The sequence below is a fragment of the Protopterus annectens genome, chromosome 3.part1 (genome assembly GCF_019279795.1).
Source record: "Protopterus annectens isolate FY-2018-M chromosome 3.part1, PAN1.0, whole genome shotgun sequence".
NCBI classification, from domain to species: Eukaryota; Metazoa; Chordata; order Ceratodontiformes; family Protopteridae; genus Protopterus; species Protopterus annectens.
This window is the reverse complement of record NC_056732.1, coordinates 1255046582-1255069155: the sequence shown is the minus strand read 5'-3', so window position 1 is coordinate 1255069155 and position 22574 is coordinate 1255046582. Positions and strand designations below refer to the sequence as shown.

The window sequence follows — 22574 nt, the reverse complement described above, 5'->3', positions numbered from 1 at the left end:
AGAGAGGACATGCAGGCGGTTGGTGTGACAGAGCAAGATGCAGAGGACAGGAAGAAATGGAAACAGTTGATCTGCTGTGGCGACCCTAGCAGCCGAAAGAAGAGGAAGAAGATTAGAAAGATGATAAAGTATACAAAAACTACAAAATGGCAGAAGACTTTAACACTATTACGATGAAAACAAAAGACCAAACAATTAGAATGAAAGAAATAATGATTTGTTTATGGTATATATGAAGTGGTAAGTATGGAAGAGTTTAATCCAAATCCATGAGTTATTTTCCAAATATGTAAAAGCTACAGAAAAAAATAATTTTACTGAAACAGTAATAGATTAAAGTTCACTGCTATATTTGTGACTATGTCTATTTGCTTAAAAATGGAGATACAATTATTGAAGTCTAAGGTTGTTTATTTTTGATGCATGCATATTTTCCTGAAAAGCATTAACAAAGGACATTACTTCTGAAAATCTAGAGTGTGGGGGAGGAATGTAATGTTGAGTGAACAACTAAGTCACCAGCAGTGTCTACCAGGGCTCTAAGTAACTAACTTACGTTGCGAGCCAAATTCATTAACAAACTCTGCCAATAACTGCAAATTGGAAGCAGTTATTAAATCCCATTCCACTACTCGTATCTACCAGCAAGGGATGGACCAAAGGCATGCTTTGTATGTTAATCATGGGCTTACCCTCTACCCTCAGTGCCAACAAATGGAAACTCTATCATCACTACAACTCATTTTGTAAATCACATTCCACTGAAATCAGACACAGTCATCAGGGACTTTGGAGAGCTGTAACTAGGAAAAAGCATCTGTTAGGTAGTACAAACACTTGCCAATAGAGTGCAAGGACAGTAGTGACATTCATTTAAGAAGCTGCAGGTGAAACCATAGCTTCTTTGAGTGCCAATACTGCATTTGCAGAGCTCAGTGGATGAGCTTTTCTGTGTTCAGCTTTGGAAAAGCTTTTCTTTCCTTTAGTTTGGACTGTGGGGTGCCATTCTAGGGAAATGTTCAAGGCATTACAAGGGCTAACCATGGCTCTGGTCTTGGGTACCTAAGACTCTTCTTTGATAAACACATTTCTGTGATACTTACAAAATAATTCTTGTTTGAGCAACTTATACTTTGTAGTATCTCTCAAAGGTCCAGATAAGTTATAGTCCCACTTTGCACCTCTTACTTTTTAAGTCTATCATTGAATATACTGCCTTCTTCAGTATGATCCCCACTAAGCATGTAAAGTGTTGCAAGAAGTCTTATAGCTTCCTCAAGAAAATACCTCCAGTCATAGTACATTCACATGCTCTGATAAGGATAAAGCTGTTAGTCTATCTATTCAGTATAACAAGTGCATAAATCAATGTAGACCTCTCCTGAAAAATGTGGTTCCTCATTCCTATTATATGGACAGAGGCTGAGATATTCACACATAAAATATGAGTAACCATAACACTTATTCATAAACAAATAAAGTGCTGATAGTCCTATACCATGGCAAAGAAATCCGAGGCAGTCTATAAAATTATTGACAAGTGGCAGCATCTATGCCACCCCATACAGACACACACACACACACACACACACACACACACACACACACACACACACACACACACACACACACACACACAAAACATTTCAACCTCTTAGCTCAAGAATCAAGAAGAAAGCTAGAAAAAAATTGGAGACAAAGGACAAAAATCAAGGACAGATACCAACCATATATTTTACAAAGCCTATTATTCCAGCAACTTTCTATTGGCAAGCTTGTTATGAAGGCTATACACAAGAACTCAAAGCATTTATGGTGAAAACAGAAATCCACTGAATATCTTACATTTAGTTAAAAGACAGCACTGATTAAGAAGACACTGAAGCATCAATAATGCATTATTATGAATGATTTCAACTACCCCCAAAAGGGAGTAAATCCCATATTCCATAATCAGGGATGTATTTTAAATATAGCTCTTTCCTAAGGCTGTTATAATAGTGGGGCTTGCATTAACTTGTATTTCTAAAGAATATGAAATCTGACAATAAATGTATATGCACCAGGAGAAAGTTTTTTTAACAGATGCAGACAGATGCCCCCAGTTGTCTCTGCAGTCCATTAACTATTACAGTAGTGATGTCAGGCATCTGGCTATCACATACCAGCTTTCTGATCAGAGAGTTTCAATGTCACTAGACATGCTGCCTTTTGAGTAGGCAGTGCAAGTGCCATTCTGAGAACTGCTCAAGTCATGCTATAGGCAAGAATGAGTTAAAGTCAAATATAGTACACCACAGCATCTGTAGCACAATTCATGCTGCAGATGCAGGCCACCTGTAGATGTGACATCCATTTTTGTCAGTATATCTGCTGATATAATGTGAACCGGGAGTTATTAATTGCACAGTTGCACCATGATCGTGTAGTTTTGATGAAGTGGTTATTATTGAACAGCATGCAAAAGTGCTGTAGTGCAATGATAGAATAAATGTTAATAAAGTGTAATTTGCACATACTACATTAGCTGTATTATACATGTATTATACCTAGTTTTTGAGATGTATGGATTGCATGTCACACTGCTAAAATGCAAACTATTTTGGATTTGAACCCCTCCCTGTCTAGCACAAATTATCTTGACTTATATACCAGTTAATTGTGCCACAGATGAAGTTCTACAATCACTGACAGAAAGCACACATTTCAATGTCTATCATTAACTGGTATGTGAATGAGAATGACCATGGTTATGAGGGATTACAACAGTAAGGGAATCAAAAACTTCCTACTGTGAAACTGTCCCATCCAAGTAGACCTTTTTTACATCACTTCTCTACAGTAAGTCATTACTGCATGTCACTAATTTCTTTTCACAATGATACACCACACTAGATTTAAACCAGTCAGCCTAAGTAATTTTTTGACTTGTGCACTAGCTCCTGACACCACTAAAGAAATTATGTAACAGATGTCAGAAGGCACAGATTTGAAAGAAGTGGTACAAAATTACAGGAGAATGTCAAGGGATCAGTGTTAGATACCAGTAATCAGTGTAACATAGCCCTCTGCATACATTTCTGACAAGTTAAACATTACATCAGGAGTACAATGAGCAATCAAGCCTGTTACAATTAAACTAATAGTACCCTGGATCTCTCTTAGGCATTCCAGTTGCTCTCTATGAACCCCAAGATTCCTTTCACTCTGGTCTGGAACTGCAAAGAGAGGGTATATTAAAAATGTGTATGATACCATGCATTAACAGGTTGTAAATATAGGTGAGGTTACATTTACAGTACCAAGATGCTTACCAGGATCAATGGCCAAAGCGTTCAGGATTTTGACTGTTATCACTATGTGTGGGATGCAAGTAGCATGGGTAACAGACTTCTCCAAATGATTACAGGCATCAGTTTTGTATATAGACCCCTGTAGGAGCCTGCAGATATAATGCTTACTGAGGGGTCACAGAAAGATCTGTCTTTTTGTCGCACTACATCTGTGGTCTAAAAGGAGCACTGCCTTTCACTTCCCAGCCACAAGTCTCTCCATGTAAGCTGTTAGGATAATGGCACTGAATTAGTACCCAAACAAACTATGCAATTCACACTCTGCACAGAGATAGGAAAAGGTGAGAGCTGCATTTTCATGATGGATGGTGAAACAAATGTAATACATACACTCTCCCTTTAATGCTCCACTGACATGGTAAGGTGTTAAATATTGCAGACCCTGGTATCTGTTTGTTGCTGATAATATATGCTCAATAGAACTCCAGCTTAAGCTGGTTGATAATGGCTTAGCAGATGCATTTACCTGGACAGATTTAAATTCCACAGCATGCTCACATGGAATGATTTGAAAAACATTTGAGTTGAGCATACTCATCAGGACCACTATGGAAAAACACCTAATATACTAATGGTTAGATAACCCTAACTGCCTAGCTCTTATAGATTTACATGTCTACAGCTTCTATATTCCATAGGAAGCACACAGTTGCAAGTGACTGCCAACAGTATGGTGGCATACAAGAAGGGCATTTTTAATAAAGACTCTCCACATACCATACTGCAGTACTGTACATCTCATATGGAGGATAATTCATGTGAGGTGATACAGTTTAAATATTTAGTAGTCAAAATGTAATGGGGTTTCAGTTTCAGACACGGAGGTGCAGTCCAGAGCACCACTCACTCTCACACACTCAAGTGAAGTGTGCCACGCCAGGTTTGCGTTTTGGCGCCAAGTATTCAATCAGTCACCTTCAAAAGTACAAAAAAAAAAAACATACCTTCTCTTCTTGTAATAATACCAACACCATACGCACCACCACCAGTCCAGCCCTTCCACCACTCACCTCACGAAACACGATGGTTTGGTTTGCTCCTGAGCATGAAATCATCAAATTCCACTGCCACCGATGTCCACCTGCAGACAGTCTTCTTCCATCAAATTGCAACTACGCGAACACGAATAACGCGCGAGAGGAGTTTGAGGCTTGTCGAGTTGTCCCATGTCATCAGACTCGCGTCAGTCATGTGACTGCCTGGCACGCCATCTCCAGTAACAGTTCAGGCTACGGGGAAAAAACAGACGTAAGTGGGAAAAAAAAGTGTGTATAGCGCTAAGAAAATCTGCCTGCGGGCGCTCTTGCTTGTCTGTAGACAAATTAGTTCACTGCCAGGGAACAAACTAGGCTAGTCATTCGTTTTGTCCTACAAGTTAGCGTCCGTTGTTGCAGTAAGTACGCAGAAAATAACTTTTAAAGATGTGCAGTAAATGAACTTGGGTGTAGTTTAAGGTATCAGAATGCCAATCCAAAATATGTTGCGCAAAAAGGTTAAGTTTGTGAGACTACTTTCACATATTAAAATGCTTCGATTGGGATCGTTTTAAGAGCTCTTTGATTTGCTGCAAATGGATGTCTCTACTCATTAGCGGTAGTCAGGACCAGGTTGTATTATTCATATGTCTCTGACTGGACTATATGTATTGTAGAGATCAGGGTTTCGCTATGTTAGTGTCCCAGGACTTGTCAGATCCTAGGACTGATATGTTCCCAGGTTTGTGTTTTGACTGACGTGAGTTCTTAATATGTTGTACTGCCGTTTTGTCATCTCGTTGTTGTCTCATGAGAACATGCACAATGCCTAAAGTTTGTCGTTTAATTTTAATTTCGAACCAGTTGGCAATGCAGTGGCTGACAAAGGGATTTATTTAGCTTTTCTAATATGCCTTAGTTGCGGACTGTGTCAAAAGCTTTGCCAGGTCGAGGTATGCTTTGTGCCGCAGTTTACCTTCATCCATTGCTTTGGTGACCTTTAAAAATAAAAGTCCACCACATCGAATAAGCACAACCTGTCCTTGACGAATGCAAATTGAGATAAGTCCAGTGTTTTTAGGTACTCTGTCCCTGCTGATTAGTTCCATGATAAATTTTTTCCTTGGCTTTGCATATGTGACTGGTCAGACTTGTAGGTCTAATTAATTATAATTGTTTTTAATGGGTTCAGAAGTAGAAAAAAATCAGGAACTGAAAGTGCAAACCAAAAAGAATATAAATAAAACGACGGAAGAGAGAGAAAATTTAGAAAGTCCACAAATGTAGTGGCAAGTATAGTAAACTTCTGGAACAACCTCATGTTCATCACCTTTTGACACAGTATTTATTAAGGAGAGGTTGATTTGAAATCAAAAGATGAAAGGCTAATAATGGCAGCCCCAGATATTGGGCTGTGTATACATTGGTTTACGAAGCCCAATGAAAAAGTGGGGTAATAGGACAAATGCAGGTTCTGTAAAACATAACTGGAAAGAGTTGTACAAACCCCCCCCCCCCCCCCCCGCCTCAGGATGTGATACACTTTTATGGCTAACAGTCTGTGCACTGAAATGCACTAAAAGACACAACAATGTGTCGAGACTGTTACACTGGGGACTGCACAAATGCTGCAATATAGAAGCAGCTGCTAAGCACTGGAAACTTGAACCACAATGCATTATTGATGGTCTGAAATACATGTGCTCACGCATTACTAAGAGTTGAAAACATAGATTACAAGAAAACCAGCTGTAGTTTTGACAAGAGTAACATTGATCATTTTAAGATTGCTGACCACATTGATAGCGTCTTGCATACTGGGAAACGCAGTGTTAAAATAACAGGTTTTGCAAGCAGAAATGAGAGAGAGAGAGCAGTGTGGAAAAAAGAAACCCAGAGAGTTACGGGAGTAGGGAGAGTAGCAGCAGGAATAGTAAAGGATTTACAATTGTAAGTACATGTAATCCGATATGAACTGAGAAAGGAGGCAATTCCAGGCACATTGCAAGTGCTGATAAGAGAGCACTGTGAGCGGTCAAAGGCTGAAGCAGTACTGATTTTATGAAGCTTTAGTTATGCCCTGATTTAGAGTGTGGTCTGAAAAATTAAACCAACAGAAGCAGTATCTATAAAAAGAGTGCTGTTTCCAGTAAAAGAAATCAAAAGAGAAATGGGGGGAAGCCTCCCATATTTGTTTTAAAGAAAGAAGGAAAAATCCTGTAGTTATGTAAATGGCAGACAGAGCAGGAATATAATAATTTCACAATAAGTAATGCAAACCAGGAAAAAAGGTAGCTTGGGCTGTGATCGGTGCTGATAAGCCTTGTATATGAGTGGTGGGCCTGTACTTGAGCCATAGGATGATAGTTTCCAAGTCTCAAGGATGTTTTGCTTTTAATTTAATGTGATTTTTAATTGCCTTGCTTTAAGTCCTAATGCATAGGGTGCCCCTAACAGTCTTGTGGCAAGTGGAGTATGTTCATGCAGAGTTCTAAAAGTGATACAACATTGTACTTATTACTGTCTCAGTTTACAGCTTAAGTAAAAGTCGCGATAAAGTAGGTCTACTGAGGAATATAGTCTAATAACAGGAAATTCCAAATAGAAGAAATTTATTACAAGAGGGTTTGAGACTGATCTGCAGTTCATTAAAATGTGCTTCAGGACAGTAGTTTCATCAGTATATAAATGTCACTTAACAGAGGTTATTGCACTTGAGGTGCATAGTTTTACTGCTGTTTCAAAGCATAATTATTCATCATAAACTAGGAATATTTATTGTAAAAGAACTTGGAGATAGTGCAGATTCAGTTTTTGCCGAGCTGAAGATTTACCTTGGGCTCGATTCCAAAAGGAATCAGGGCAGAATTGCACTGAGAGCAGCTCTCTTGGAATCTGGCCCTTGGCCATCTTCCTTCAAAACCTCATTCCAGTAGGTTGAAAATATGGAACAGATGAATATTTGGATAAGAATTACATTTTTATGTTGCTTGGACCTGTTCCACACCTTTCTAAACAAACACTGACGTTTTCTGCTTTAATATTATTAACAAGTGCATGAGAAATATTTAATATTATAGGATCATTGGTTAATAGATTATTAGGCTAGTAGCGTAAGGGTCCTTACAAGTCTAATCAATGTAACCCAATTTTACCCAATATATGGCCCCTAGGAGCAAGAGGATGGCACAGATTTGTGCCTATGACTTGAGTATCTTACATATTGTCCCTGTCCATAAGGGACATAGGCACTACCCTAGCTGTGCATTTGCAATTCCCCATCCGTTGATCCAAATTGCATTTTAAGAGGGCCAGGGAAGGTCCATGCTTAATTTGAATGAGAAGCCTGTTCAATAGAAGGGGCAGTCTCTGAGACACATATCTGTTTCTCCAGCATGTTTTGAGTCGCTTATTTTAGATCCCTAGATTGGGTGACCCTTGTGCTGTTTGACTTCCAGATGTATAGCAGTTCCATCAGGGCTGGATTTGTGAGTGTCTTATAGGTCAGGCATAGGTTAGGCATAGGTTATCTCTTAATAGTCTGTATGAGACAGATTAAAAGCCCTGTCCCTTTACTCTATTGTATAGGACATATTGTTTACACCCTGTATTTTTCTTTGTGAGGAACCTCTGAGGTTGCTCCAGCTAAGTGTCTAGTCGGGTACATGCCAAGCATTGCGTTGTACTCTATATTATTGGTGTAATGAGGGCTGAGTACAGTGGGACTGTAATTTCCTTGGCTCTGGTTGCCATATTTTTACTTGTAAGTTGTGCCACATAGGACTTCCTAACTACTGTGGACAGCTGGTGGTGAAAGTTCAGGCTGAGATGTATCTATGTACCTAGATCTCTTATCTCTGAGTTTACTCTTATGAGTGTGCTATTGATGTTGTTGGCCAGATTATGGTAGGCAGTATGTACTGCTTTACCTTCATCCATGTCCTTAGTGACTTTCTGAAAGAAATCCACCAGATTCAGTAGGCATGACCTGACCTTGATAAAGCTGATTTGAGTGGAGTCCAGTGTTTGGAGGTTTCCTATGTCATTGTTTATCAGATCCATATTATTCTTTCCATGGCCTTACATATAACACTAGGCAAACTTACGGGTCTGTAATTTCCTGGGTCAGAAATATAATAATTTTAATCAGATCAGAAGTAGACAAAGATGGTCCCCTTTATGCAGAGGAATGACTGTTCTCCACTCTGTCAGGACGAAGCCAATCTGGAGGTTGTTGTTCCTAATTGACCTAAGTCCTGATTTAAACTGTTTAATAGGTAACCTGGTATATCGTCAGGCACAAGTGAAGCCATCTTTTTGGTGACAGCTCAATGACCACTTGTTTGGTGATAATTGATGGAGTGTTGAAATGTATTTCTTGAGGAGAACTGTGGGTGATAGGGAGGTGAAATTTGAGCTGAATTTGTCTGTTATATCTTCTGGCTGAGTATAGGTGATAAAATTACAGAGTACACACCAACTGCAGAAAATTGTCACTGTTGAACTATCCCACTCAGATGAAGACAAAACAGTTAAACAGCGCTCAAATACTTGATTTATTCACAGAACACAAGGTAAAGCTTTCAGGTAGCACTCTTCATCAGTATACTTAATCCTTTTTAAACGCACTTCAGTTCAGTGAAACACATGACACAACTATCTAATAAAAAAATCATTTTCAATTAAATATAAAATCAATACAACATCAGTTACTCAGATACTATATAATACATTTAAAAATATGACGTGTGTGACCATAAAAGTCTTGCACGTCCTGCATAACATTATTATTAGATTATATGATGTATTGTACTTTGAACTGAGCAACAGTTTAGCATATTTAATGTCTTTCAAATGCCATAAAATATATCTACTTACTTTTCTAAGGTTTAGAATCTGTGCAATACAAGAGACTAAAAGTATTGTTCTTCTGCTATGTCATACAGACTCCTGAGGGATGATTTCTGTCTGTGTTTTCATACTGGGAATGACCCAACACTTTTTGAATTCTTTAACCTCAGCAGAGTCAGAGGTAAGTATGTCCCTGCTGTAGAGCCCTAAGAATTATTGCCATATCAGTAACATCACATGGTCTGTGTCTGATAACCTGACTCCATTTCTGGTGTAGGTTGTCATTACCTGTCAAGCAGATTACTTCTGTGACAACCTTTTAAAATCAGTTTAGATGACTGCACAGGTTATGATAATTTTTCATTTGAGATTTATTAAATAGACCTTGTTCATGTAAGACATTGCTTATTCTTCACCAGTTTTGGGTGCCGTGGCTGAGCTACTGTGTGGTCTTCTTGGCTGGGCTGTAAAAAAAAAAAAAAAAAAAAAAAAAGAGGGGTGGGTGGGTCTGTTCTGTCTTACCCCAGACTTCACCTGTTCAAGTCTATCTGAACAGTATAAGCAAAAGACCATGCATCCAGAGTCCTAAAATGTTAGCCTTTTAATTTTTCATGAGATTCACCTTTAAACAGTTTACACCACTTTTTATTTAAACAAAGCATGCAGAAATGTAACTCGGAAGTGTTACTTTGTTTTCCTCTCTAAAGATGCTCCTTAATATCCCTGTCCCTCTCTAAAGATGCTCCTTAATATCCCTGTCAGTAATTGTGAAATCCACCAAGTCAAAGGCTTGCTTGAAGGTTAATGTTCTACATCAACCAGACTAAATGTTTGAGGATAAATGCGTAAGAAACGTAGCACGTCCTGCCAAGGATGCATGCAGACTGCTTATTTTTTCTGTAACCTGATTCTAGTATTGTGTTAGTTGAATCTAGTTACAGAAAAATAAGCATTGCTTTAGTTCATTATAAGAAGCTAAGTGTGCTTTCCTTTTTGAAAGCACACGTGGTCATCGGATATTTTCTGCATACTAATGTAGGTGTATAACTCGTCTTTCTGTACTTCTTTCAGCTGTTAATAACACACTACTATAGCAGTTAATGCTTTTTTTTCTTGTAGTGAGTATGCCATTTGTGCAGTGAGGAAAAAAAAATACTTCCAGTTACAGAATTCATGTGATCAGATAGAAAAAGATGTTGTCATAAGCAGTGTTAATCATGTGATTAAGCTACATAGAATAGTTGAATTGTGATACTTGGATTTACGTACTTTAAAAATAGCAAATTATTGTTAATTGAACATAGGCATTGATTGACAACATGAGGCTAGTTTATTAGTATCATATGAATTTAGTGTATCAGTCAACAGTTGGCGCTGAAATAAGAACTGCACCTTGCATGGGGATTGCACAGTGTGACAAATTGAAAATATAGTTGTATTACTTATAAAGTTACAGGATAATGGAATTAAGAGTGAGATACAGACACTTTTATTTACCTGTTTAAACAGACAGGAATTTTGGAATACATAGTGGAAATTATTCAAGAGTTATTAGAAATGTAGAAATTTCTTCAGGAAGGATGTCTTGTGAATGGGATAAAATGAAATTGGAGTTTAAATCATGTTAAAAGTAAGAACGAGATTGGAAGGTAGGAATTATTTTGAGGGGATGTCAAAAGTAAAGTTTCAAGTATTACAGAAGGGAGATTTTCACAGAATAAGAAGAGGAACAACTGTAGAGTACTGAAGGGAAAATTATCTGTTAAGCAGCTATTTTTGATAATTCGGAACACAAAAATGTTTAGCACAACAGGTTAAGCAAAATAAATAGAAGTAGTTTATGCCAAACTTAAGTCTGTGACAAAAAATAACCATAGATCATGCGGAGGTGTTGAAGACAGCTTGGAAATTTTATGAACCTTTATGTAAAGCCGAGGAATTGGGAAACCAAGAAAAGACACAAGTGAAAGTCTTCATGTAATTCTTGTACTGAGGTTAGAGGAAGATGAAACTAGAGAAATAAGGAGAGAGTAGGATTTTAGATGCAGGACTTTAAGAGAATAACAACAACCTTTCAGAATATTTCATATTCAGAAAATATTCTGTGAACGAAGCCTACAGAAAGGAGGTATTACCGATAGGGTTAAGTGGAAGTAGGGGTATAGGAAATAGCCAAGTGGGGGCTGGATTTCCTGGAGGAAATTAGCAAAGGAACTAGGTTACGGGGAGCAAATAACTAGGGAGGGAAAAGTGGTGGAGTAGGATGAGTCTAAGCCGAGATGTGGACTGCAGGATAGACAGATTTCTTTTCCAGAGATTGATAATATAGTATAGGCCAAAAGAAGGATAGGAGAGTGGTAGGTGAAGACCATTGCTGGTAGAGTTTTCAGTTGAGTCTTGGACAGAAGCTGTTTAAAAATGGATAATTAGTAGATATCATGGAGTATTTTATATGCCCATTAGTCAGAGGAGGTTAGAAGATATTGGTAACAGAGTGGATAGGCAATTTACAAAGGAATAATGGGAGAGATCTGTATGGCTCCCGCATATGTAGCCAAGTCCAGAAGATGTAGGAATTTTGAAAAGTGTTTGCATAAATATTTTTATACACCAAGCAGACTTTAGAGGATTTTTCTTTGGGGTGATTGAAAATGTTGGAGGTGTGATTGGGGAGAGAGATAGATAACTGGAAACACGAGTTTGGGAATGTAACAAGACAACAGACATTCTGTATAGAGGACGTCCTCAGAAATGTTGAGGGAGGAAAAATGGTTGTAACAAAGGAAATGATTGTTTTGAGCTAGGGTAGTGGGTCTGAATTGCTTGGACATAGAAAGGCCTTAGTTAGTTTAATGCTCTCTCTTTTTTTTAAAAGCAGTGACTAGAAAATGTAAATCAGAATTGAAATGGACTGTAACTGAATTGATTAGGTATTGTAAAGGAGATGAGATTTGGAGGTGGGAGCTATATAAATGGGAAGGAGCTAATTGCATGTAATTTAAAATGTGAATTTGAGGGAACAGTACTTGCTTAATAATATTCAGAGAGATGAGTGAGGTTTAGTGGAAGGTAGAATTTGAGCAATTTATGTAATGTTGTAGTGACTGAACTTAATGTGTGTACGGCTTGAAAATAATGGAAAGTGTTACTGTGGTTTGTTTTTCTGTTTGTACTTGTGTCATTTTAAAATGTGGTGATTTACAGATCTCTACAAAAAATGCAGTGGCAGTAAGGAAATGCACCGTATATGTACCCTTTTTAAGTCTGTGTAGATATTCATTTGGCAGTAACTTGTGTACATCAGCTAAGCATTCTGGGTAATCAGAAGAATTTTTAGGAAAGCAGCAGTGGTTTCACTACTGTCCTCACTACTGTGTACAGTATGATGGCAATGGGCAAAAAACAGTAGCATGTTATACAAACAATGGGTTTTATTAGAGGAGAAAAATGGCCTGGCCTTTACCTGCATCACCCAGCCATGGTACACAACTTCCTGAATAGTAAGAAATGGGAGACCTCTCTCTGTCTCTGGGCTGTGCTAAGTAAATCACAGGTTTCTGCCTGTTTAGGAATGCTGACATATAGCCAGCATTGTCCATTTCTAAATTAAATGCTAAACTGTCTCTGTATTGGACATGACCAACTCATTACCATCAAATTCAAGTTGAAATCCGAAGTGCAGGTGGAGCCTTCTGTTTCCATCGTTCTGTAATACATTTCTTAGCAGTCTGCAGCAAAAAGGTTAAGAGATACCAAATGGGATCTTGTTGGATCTTGAAGCCGATTCACCTCAACAAAAAAATATTGGCATCTCTCCCCCAATCTAAGAAACTACTCAAAAATACTGGCTTTAAATGAATAGGAAAAGGCAGTCCCAAAATAGGTGTTTCCAGTGTGCAAGAGTCCTTTTTCCCACATCGGGTACAAACTGTTTCATACACAAAAGGATAATAGACATCCTGATTATGGAGCTCTTTTTTTATGAAAGTCAGAACAGACATTAATAAGTAATGGGGAATTTTTCTCTGCAGCTTTATAAAGATTCAATTCCTTGTCGTCCATAGTTAAATAATCCTTTAAGGCCCTTTATGAGGGTGTTACTTTATAGGTCTTTAGGAAATTAGGTCAGGCCAATGTCTTGCTAGCAGCCATTGCTGTAGCAAACCTATCTGAGTTAGGGACTGCTGGCTGAAAGCTCATTGTGTGTTTTCCTGATTGGTGTGTAGGCCTTGCTGTTGTAAAAGGGACTGCTGGCTGAAAGCTCATTGTGTGTTTTCCTGATTGGTGTGTAGGCCTTGCTGTTGTAAAAGGGACTGCTGGCTGAAAGCTCATTGTGTGTTTTCCTGATTGGTGTGTAGGCCTTGCTGTTGTAAAACTTGTTTTTCTGATTATGTACAATCCCATGCTTGTGCTAGGCTGCTCTCCATGCAGTGGCTGTTTGCAGTAACCTGTTTAGAAACAAACCCCTTTCAGTTAAAATTTTCCTTAGATTAACTATCTCTGCAACCTTCCCCAGTCCCCTTGCAGCTATGGGAGCATCTGAGTTGCTCGCAGAGCAGCATCGCTCTGTTGAAATAGCTGCAGTTCACACTGACTGTAGGGGTCCCCTTCAAAACATCTAAAACTCGTAACATTGAATTTCATAATATCTAAAATGTATAATATGTAATAGTGTATCGGGGATATGTAAGTGTTATAGTTTAATCTGTTAATCTTGTGGTATCACTATGAGATGTTGTAGTTTTCATTTCTATAATTTATTATTTATATAGTCTAGGAATTAACTCTTTATAGTGTTTATTTTGCCATTCTGTATACAAGTAAGTGATATAGACATTATGTGTACATACTTTATGGTGACTGTGATACAGTGGGGTTAGGAAATTAACTTTTCCCCACTGTAGTGTGATTTCAGAGTTGGTATATTCAATTTATGGGGGGTGCAGGGGGACTTGCCCCCCTGCATAAACATCGTAAAAAGTGTGTTTGTTAATTTGGTGGTGTTAAATGTGAGAGGATGTTATTTTTATGCGATTTGCAGTGTTCGGTTTTCTGATGTACATTTTCGATGTTATGGGTTTTAGATGTTCTGGTCTCGATGTTATGAAATTAGATGTTATGGGTTTTAGATGTTTTGAAGTAGACCCGACTATAGCACCCATTGTTCACCCGTGTGCTATACTATAGCACCCATTGTTCACCCGTGTGCCATCATCCCAGTCCAGTTTAATCTCCCCACTATTCTCCATGGTTAAACCAGTAGAAAAAAACCCCTGAAACTATGGATAGGCACTTTTCTGCCATCTCTCTGGCCATCCTGAGGCAATGTAGCAATTGTCATGTTTACTGACAACCACTTAATCCTGAAACAAACACAGTATGTGAGATGTAGTTGCATGAAAACTGAGACGCTGCTCTCACATACTGACAAATCAAATGACAAACAGGTTGTCAGCACATGCACATCATTTCCCTCGCCAAATAAGGTCTTGACACATATGCAGAGGTATTCAACAATTAACTTAACAAAACCTCAGAGGCCTTCCGTACTCTGCCCAGAGAAACCACATGCAAATAAAACCAAGTAATTACCCACCACTACACATAAAAATACACATCAGTGTCTCCACATGCAAGCCCCTAAAGTGAAACACCACGTCCTATTCATAGGAGACTCCATTGTGAGACGCATGGATGCCTCCCCCACCCCACCACCAGGTTGGATAAAGAGAGGGTTACAGTCAGTTGCCTGTCAGGGGCCAGATCATGCAGACACTCAGGTCACTCAACCACAAGTACCATTATGACACTGTTGTAGTCCATATGGGTGTGGTTGAGTTGAGACATACCTGCCTGGACTGTATGAAAAGAGACATGATGGACCTCTCTGAATACATGTCGCAGGCTGGTATGAGCCTTGCATTGAGCAGCATTTTACCCTCATCAAGAATGATACCACAGTACAAACAGAAAATTATTTGACTTCAGTAGTTGGTTTACCTACTGGTGTCATTCCAAGGGGATCCAGTATTGTCATCCTGGAACAACATAATCAACACACATCGCTGCTTTGCCAGAGATGGTCTGCACCTGATGCTATTAGGCTTTCAAATAATAGCCAAGGCATTGGCTACCCCCATAGTGCCTTTTCTTGGTAGTGCAAACCAACAGATCTACCAATGTAACAAATTCTTCTAATGCCAAGCCAAGGGTACTACTGCATTTAAACAACTGCATTGAAACTGCAGTACCTGACCAAACTAAACCCAGGACTAGTCTGAAAGACAAGCCACCCCAATGGACCCTTAACAAAAATAGACTGTACAATAGAAGGAAGAGATTCCTGCCTATAAATAAGTGGGAGGGAGCACAATAAAGAAAAAAACAGGCAGATCAGGGAACTAGTAAAGTCCTCAGAAGCTAAATACGTGACTATAATAACCTCCCAAGCAAAGGAGTGCCACAAAGCATTTTTTAGTTATGTTTAAAATCTTTAGGGAAATGCTCAACAATGTGCTGAGTTGGCAGTAGATGGCACTACCTATACTCGGCCAGAAAAATAGCAAACCTACTTGCCGATTTTTAAATTTGGTTCAAATTTCACCCCCTATCGCCTCTGATCACTCTCCATAAAATGCCCCCTTTTCATTCCTTTGTCTGTTATCACAAAAGAACAGGTCATCACTGAACTCTTTTTAAAGCTTGAAAAAAAAACTTCAGTGGGCCCTGATAGAATCCCACAGTGCTTATTATACCTTAAAACGTGACCTAGCAGACCCACTCTGATCTCTCTTGAACCATAGCTTCCCCAATCTGATCTCTCTTGAACCATAGCTTCCAGATAGGCTTTGTCCCAGTAGAGTGAAGAACAGAAAGTCATCTCTCTGCAGAAGGTGAGACCATCAACGGACCCAGGAAACTACCGACCCATAAGTCTGACTAGCCTGATATGCAAGGCTATGGAAAGGATAATCATGGACCTGATTAACAATGGCATAGGAAATCTCCAGACTTTAGACACAACCCAGTTCAACTTTATCAAGGGCAGGTCTTGCCTACTCAGTATGGTAGACTTTTTTGAGAAGGTCACCAAGGCCATGGATGAGGGTAAGCCAGGTGCTACTTTGACCTGGCCATGGCATTTGACAGAATAAGCACTCTGGTATTACAAATAAACTCCCAAAATTGCATAACAAAAGTCTGTCACCAGATGGCTAGCCAAATGGCTCATGGATAGAACACATGTTGTTAGAGTGGAGGAATCCACATCCAGCAAGAAGCCAGTCAGCAGTGGAGTACCACAGAGCTCAGTGCTGGGTCCCCTCCTGCTTAGAATGTACTTTTCTAATGTCAGGGCAAATGTAGATGGCCTTTGGCTGTCCAAGTTTGCAGATGACTGCAAGCTGGGGGTAGTCGTTGACTCCCCATACAATGTTGATAGTCTGTGTCAGACCTTTCTGTAGGATAACAGTTTGTGTCAGAGCCATGGCCTTAAACTAAATGCAAAGAAGTGCATAATAATATCCTTTGGGAAATCAAATACCACTGCAAATTACAGCATTGATAGCACACCATAAGACTGGGCCCAGTGGTGAGTGATCTGGGTACTCTGGTAGTAATCTGAGCTTTGACTTCTGGGTACTCTGGTAGTAATCTGAGCTTTGACTACTGTGTGTACACTGTGGTGAGTAAATCCTTCTACATGACTTGGCCTATAAGCAAGGGCATGGCATCCAGATCTAAGGATGTCCATAGCACTACTATACTCTGCTCTCATCAGAACAATAATCAAGTATGGTGCACCCTTTGGCATGTGCTTCATCAGGAATGTTTAACAGTTGCAGCATCCTCAGAGGTTGCTTGTCAGAAAAACACAGGGTATAACCAACATGTCATATGTGGACAGATTAAAAGCCCTATCACTGTATTCAATTTCCTTCTGATTACTGAGTGGTGATTTGTGTGTGAACCTACAAGGAAATGTCTGACCCAGCCCTGATTTGAAATGTTGCATATTCACTAACTGCATTAGAGTAACCTGCTCCAAAGATCTAAACCTAGTCTCTGGCATGAATAGATCATGCTGGAGAGGCAGATACGTGTCCCAGAGATTGCCCGTCCTCTGGAATAGGCTTCTTATTCATGTGAAGCAGAACCCTTCCCTGACCATTTTTAAGCTCAGTCTGGACCAATGGATGGGAAATTGCAAATTCACTTCTTGGGTGGTGCCCATGACTCTTGTGGACAGAGAGACAGTCTATAGAAATAGTCAGCCCCACTTGCTGACTCTTATTTTTCCCATAGGGATAGAAAATTGGGTAAAATCTGGATAAAACTGGCTAGGTTTTTGATGGCTGTTGAGCCTTTAGCCTAGTGATCTCTTGTGAACCTATTGGCTGATACTGTTAAATTGGTACAAAACAGGGGTGGAGTTTTATTAGTAAAGAAAGGGAAAACCTGCACCACTAAAAAGACATAGCAGTAAGGGACAATTCCTTTGACTACAGTGATAAATTTACCTGGGATAAAGCCCATCTGAAAGTGGAGAGCAACCTCTGAAAAATGATCGGTAGCTCATCTGAGTGTGTTTAGTGGCTATTAATGCAAACTTCTTAAGGGTCCACCTAGAGTATGAACACCAAAGTCTTACAAAGTTTTTTTTTTTTTTTTTTTTTTTTTTTTTTTGGGGGGGGGGTTCCCACAGAAATGAGCTAAATAGCCATCTTCACTTTTCTTGGTTTAGCATAAATTTCAAAGGAGAGACCCAAACCTCCTAAATAGGTGGGTAAGAGAACATTCCAACTAACCTTATGTTAAATAGCAGTTTCTTGAAATTAACATGGAAAGTGGCTTTGTGGAATGGGATCCCTTGTGCAGTTCTTAGCTTATTACGGCCTAGCGGCACCTCCAAGTGTTTTTATAGTACTGACACCCTTGAGTTTAATAGAGCCTGCTCCTATTTGCATTAATAGCTTAAATATTCTGCTACAAACAAGCTGTCGACTTGATGCTAACATGATGGGCAGCACAGCTGCACTGATGTTAACCTCTGTCTAGTGATGCTAAAGAGATATATTATTCATAAACTATTATTTTCATTGCTTTTATAGTCTCATATGAAAGCTCACAGATGGGCAAACAAAACCCTTCTGACAGTATTTTTGTAATTTTGAGTGGTTGCTGAGATATCGTACATTGCATGTGAAATATTTCTCTGTTAATATTTACTGTGTTTATTATGACAAGATGTGTCCTCCATATTTCAAACAAATTTTCATAGCTTCATTTTGGACAAAAAGTGGAATATGAGTGAATGTGGGGCATGTTCACAATGTCCCTTTATTTGGCCAAGTAATACCTTATCAGTTAGAGATAGTCTGGTAACCTCCTATGATACTATTAATCACCCTATGATACTATTAATCACCCTGTCGACCCAGAGGTAATTTCAAGCCTAGCTGTTTCATCCCATTGTAATACCATAAATACTCTAGTCAATGATCAGGGTTGTATTTAGCAATGACTGCCTATGTCCAGGAGGGTTGTGGGTGCTATCCCCAGTAAGAATTTGCAGTGCCGCATTCACTCATCCATGTTCCTTTTCAACAGTGTCCTAGAGGTGCTCTGCTTCACATGAATTGGTAGCCTATTCCAAAACGTGGCAGTTGCTGGGAGACAAATCTGTCCCTCCAGTACTTCCTATTTAAACTGCAGGCCATATTTAGGCCCCTGGAATGGGTAGCTCTGGTCCTGTTTGATTTATGGATGTGCAGCAGATTCATTAGGTTTGGGTCAAAGATTGCTGTGTAAGCCAGGTGGAAGTCTCCCCTACGAAGTCTGTATGGTAACAGAGTATAATGACAGGAACTTTAGTTGGTATGTGTACGGCACGTGCTGGAGTCCTTCTACATTCTTTGTTGGAAACCGCTGAGATCTCTGCATTTACTGCAGGTGCTTTGTTCAGTACATGACAAAAGGAGCATTATACTCAATTATGGGCCTGATTAGTGACGAGTATAGAGAAGTTAAAACCCCCTCTGCTAATGTTCTATGTTGAAGGCTTCCTTACTACACTAGGCACATGGTGGTCAAAGTTAAAGTCGCAGTCTACTTGTGATCCAGCTCAGTTACCACTTCGTTGGTACATAGGGTATTGTTAATTTCATAGTGTGAAGGGACATTATTTTTACTGAAAGGAATGATGATGCATTTCTTTGCATTCACTTTGAGACTGTGACTAAGACACCAGTCGTTTGGTCTGCGTATGACCCTCCTAAAATATACTGACATCAGTTGGAGATTCAGTAATTGCACCCAGTTTGCGTTCATTCACAAACTTGGTTAGCTACAGCCCCTTGGTTTTAGCCTGAACTTCTGAGAAGTAAATACCAAACAGCAGGGGGCCCAGCAGTGACCTTTGTGGTACCCCACTGATGACAGTTCTGCTGGGTGATGTAGAGTAACCCACTTTGATAGTGTGTGACCAGTTTGTGAGCCAGTTGGCAACCCATCCTACAACAAAGGGTTTTACATTCAGTTTGCTAATTATATCGGTAATGCCCAAGTGTGGGATTGTGTCAAAGGCCTTTGGCAAGGTATGCTGTGTGCACAGATTTGTCCTCATCAGTGGCCCTGGGCGCAGTTTCAAAGAAGTCTACCAGGCAGGATCTGCCTTTGACAAAGCTGAATTGGGTCGATTCACTGTTTGGAGGTTGCCTATGTCTTTATTTATGAGGTCCATAATGATATATTGCATGGCATTACAGATGATGCTGGTCAGGCTTATGGGTCAATAAATCCCCGGGTCTGTTGTGAAGCCACCTTTGTGGACAGGAATAACTGTTGCTGTTCTCCATTCTGGTGGAACAAAGCCTGTGGATAGGCTATGATTGAATAGGGTACTTAATGGCGATGTTAGTTCATGTTTTAGTTTGTTTAGAAACCGCCTGGTCCCATAGAGGCTGTGTTTTTTTTTTTTGCCTTAGGCAAGGCGTTAATGACCTGCTCTTTGGATATGTAGGATGGTGGGGGGGGGGTTGAGGGCAAGGTTTGTGATAAGTTTGGAGGGGATGAGGTGTGAAATTTTCACCAAATCTTGTCTGCTAGCAGGTTTGCTATTTCTGTGAAATCAGTGTGTGTGAGATACCGTTAGTCACTAGTTCAGCACATGCTTGGGTCCTCCTCCTAGGCCACATACATAGCCTGTAAAAGGCCTTATGGTTATCCTTGGATGCAATTGCTAGGCTTTTCTCAAAGTTACCCTTAGAGGTTTTGACATGTTGCCTTCTTTGATTTTTTTCTGTATTTATTTAGTATTCAATTATTATTAATGTGTGTTTAATACTTGTTTTTTATCTTGTTCATGTAAATTGTCGCAACGTTCATGTATCATTTGGAGCTTTTCTCCCTGGGCCTCCACTGAAAATGGGTTCCTGACCCAGTTGAACTTTGCTGGTAAACAAATGTTAAATAAATAAAATGTCTTATTTGCCTATTGAGGCTGAGGAGGGTGCTTTTCCATTGTTGGGCTTTACCTTAGTTTTCTTAGACATTAACTTTTTGCATTTGTTGTAAAGTTTGTTGATGCTGGATGTCCACCAGGATGGCTGTTTTTTACTTGGGGGCTCTGGCTTTGATTTTTTCGGGAACAGCCAAATCTATACACTTATACAAGTGATTGTGCAGGGCTTCAGTGTAAGCTTTGGTGTAGTTACCACTTCCAGCTGGGGGTGGGGCTTAGAATGCATTTATACCTTTCCCTAGGAGGGTATAGTTTGCCTTGGTGAAGTTTTTTAGTCTGACTTCATCCTTTGTGATTTATGGTGTTAGTGCCAGTTCGAAGACTACTGATTTGTGGTCAAATTTATCTAATGAGGGTCCGATGGTTGTGGTGGTGCTTCTGTCATGTTGGTGAGGACCAGATCCAGTATAATTGTCCCTCTTGTTGGGGTTTGGAAAAAGTCATCAAAGTCAAGGAACATTTGCACGTGTGAGTTAGGGCTAGAGTAGGTTTCCCAGTTGACAGTGGGATAATTGAAATCCCCCATGACCAGAGTGTTTGGCAATGTTCGGATTAACTTCAGTTTGGTCAAGTAGGCCTCGTCTGCATCATGATTCATAGAGGATCATCTATAGCTATGATTTGAATGGGGGGTCTTACCCACAGTAATCCAAATTTGGAGCAACTCCATGGTGTTGTCCAGTCTAACTAGTCGGGTTGTGAATTTATCTCTAATGTAGATAGAAACACTGCCTCTTTTTGTTCTCACACATTTGTCTTGCGGTCTGAAGGTGTGGAAGGCATTGTAGTCTTGTAAAGCAGGGGTACTCTTTGAAGCCTTGAACCAGGTTTCTGTGACTGCACAGACATCTACCTTTTCTAGTGATAGATGTGCTTCCAGGGTATGCAGTTTTTGGTTTAAGCTTCTAATGTTCAGCAGCATAACCCTTATATCTGAAGTAGGATATTCATTTGTCTGCAACCTGTGGGTTATGGATCCGATATCGGATCCGAACCGGCATAGTTTCCAGCTATGGATCCAAGCTCTCAGCTCCTCCCCTCACCCATAATGCCCTGCTCTACCCTCATGACCCCAGATCTTGTTTGCCGCGCTGGTAACTGGATGTGGTTCTCATAGCTCTCAGCTAAGTGGATTTTTTCTTGTACAAGAATAGAATATTTTTGCTTTCTTTAAACTTTTTTGTGTGAAAGTTGTAGGTTTCCTATTTTTATTGACTGTTTTTAGTTTAATTTAATTTTCAGTAGTATATTTTATCCCCTCCCCTCGCTGGTACGTAGAGTGTGTGTGAGGCCTGTGTGCTTCTTTATTGTTTTATTGTTTTAAGTTACTTCTGTAACTTTTGGTTAATTTTTGACTATGGCTGATCAGCCTAAGTCAATTTTTCTAAATGCTCGAGTGTGGCCATAAGCTCTCACCGGCTGATGGCCACACTCGGTGTGTAAGGTCTTGGGGTTGAACACCTCACATCTGGTTGTTCCATTTGTGCAGGGTTCAACCCCAGGGCACTGAGGAGCGGAGGTCCAAGCTGGTCTTGGCGGGTCTTTACCGGACTCGGCTCCGACCTCCGCTCCTTCGGGACTCCCGGCTGCAGCTGTTCCCCTGCACCCTCCTGCTCCTGGGACTCAAACTCCCGCTTCAGGACAGGAGAGGGATGCATCTAAAAGGACCGGAGGGAGAAGCACCACAAGCGGCGGCCGAGACCTCTGTTTCGCCCGCCAGCCAGCCGGGCTTCTCCCGGCTTCCTGTTGGCGGTCTCCTCCTCTCGGCTCCGGTCACCTGTGTGCTTCTCACCGGGTCCTGAGGAGGAGGAGACCCGATCTCCAGCGAGGCTATCGAGGAGGCATTCCAGGCCTACCTCGGTAGCCTCGTCGAGA

The 22574-nt window shown here is 40.0% G+C and overlaps 1 protein-coding gene across 2 annotated transcripts in view; it reads left to right on the top strand.

Moving 5' to 3' along the window:
• The first annotated feature begins 4598 nt into the window (after nucleotides 1-4598).
• CCHR3.PART1H19orf12 (chromosome chr3.part1 C19orf12 homolog) overlaps nucleotides 4599-22574 on the top strand; it is a 191809-nt gene continuing 173833 nt past the window's right edge. The window contains exon 1 of one of the 2 annotated variants that reach the window (XM_044067319.1): nucleotides 4599-4746. The gene's annotated coding sequence lies outside the window, so the exon portion shown is untranslated. The remainder of the gene's footprint in view (nucleotides 4747-22574) is intronic. The other variant, XM_044067321.1, reaches the window with a different exon arrangement.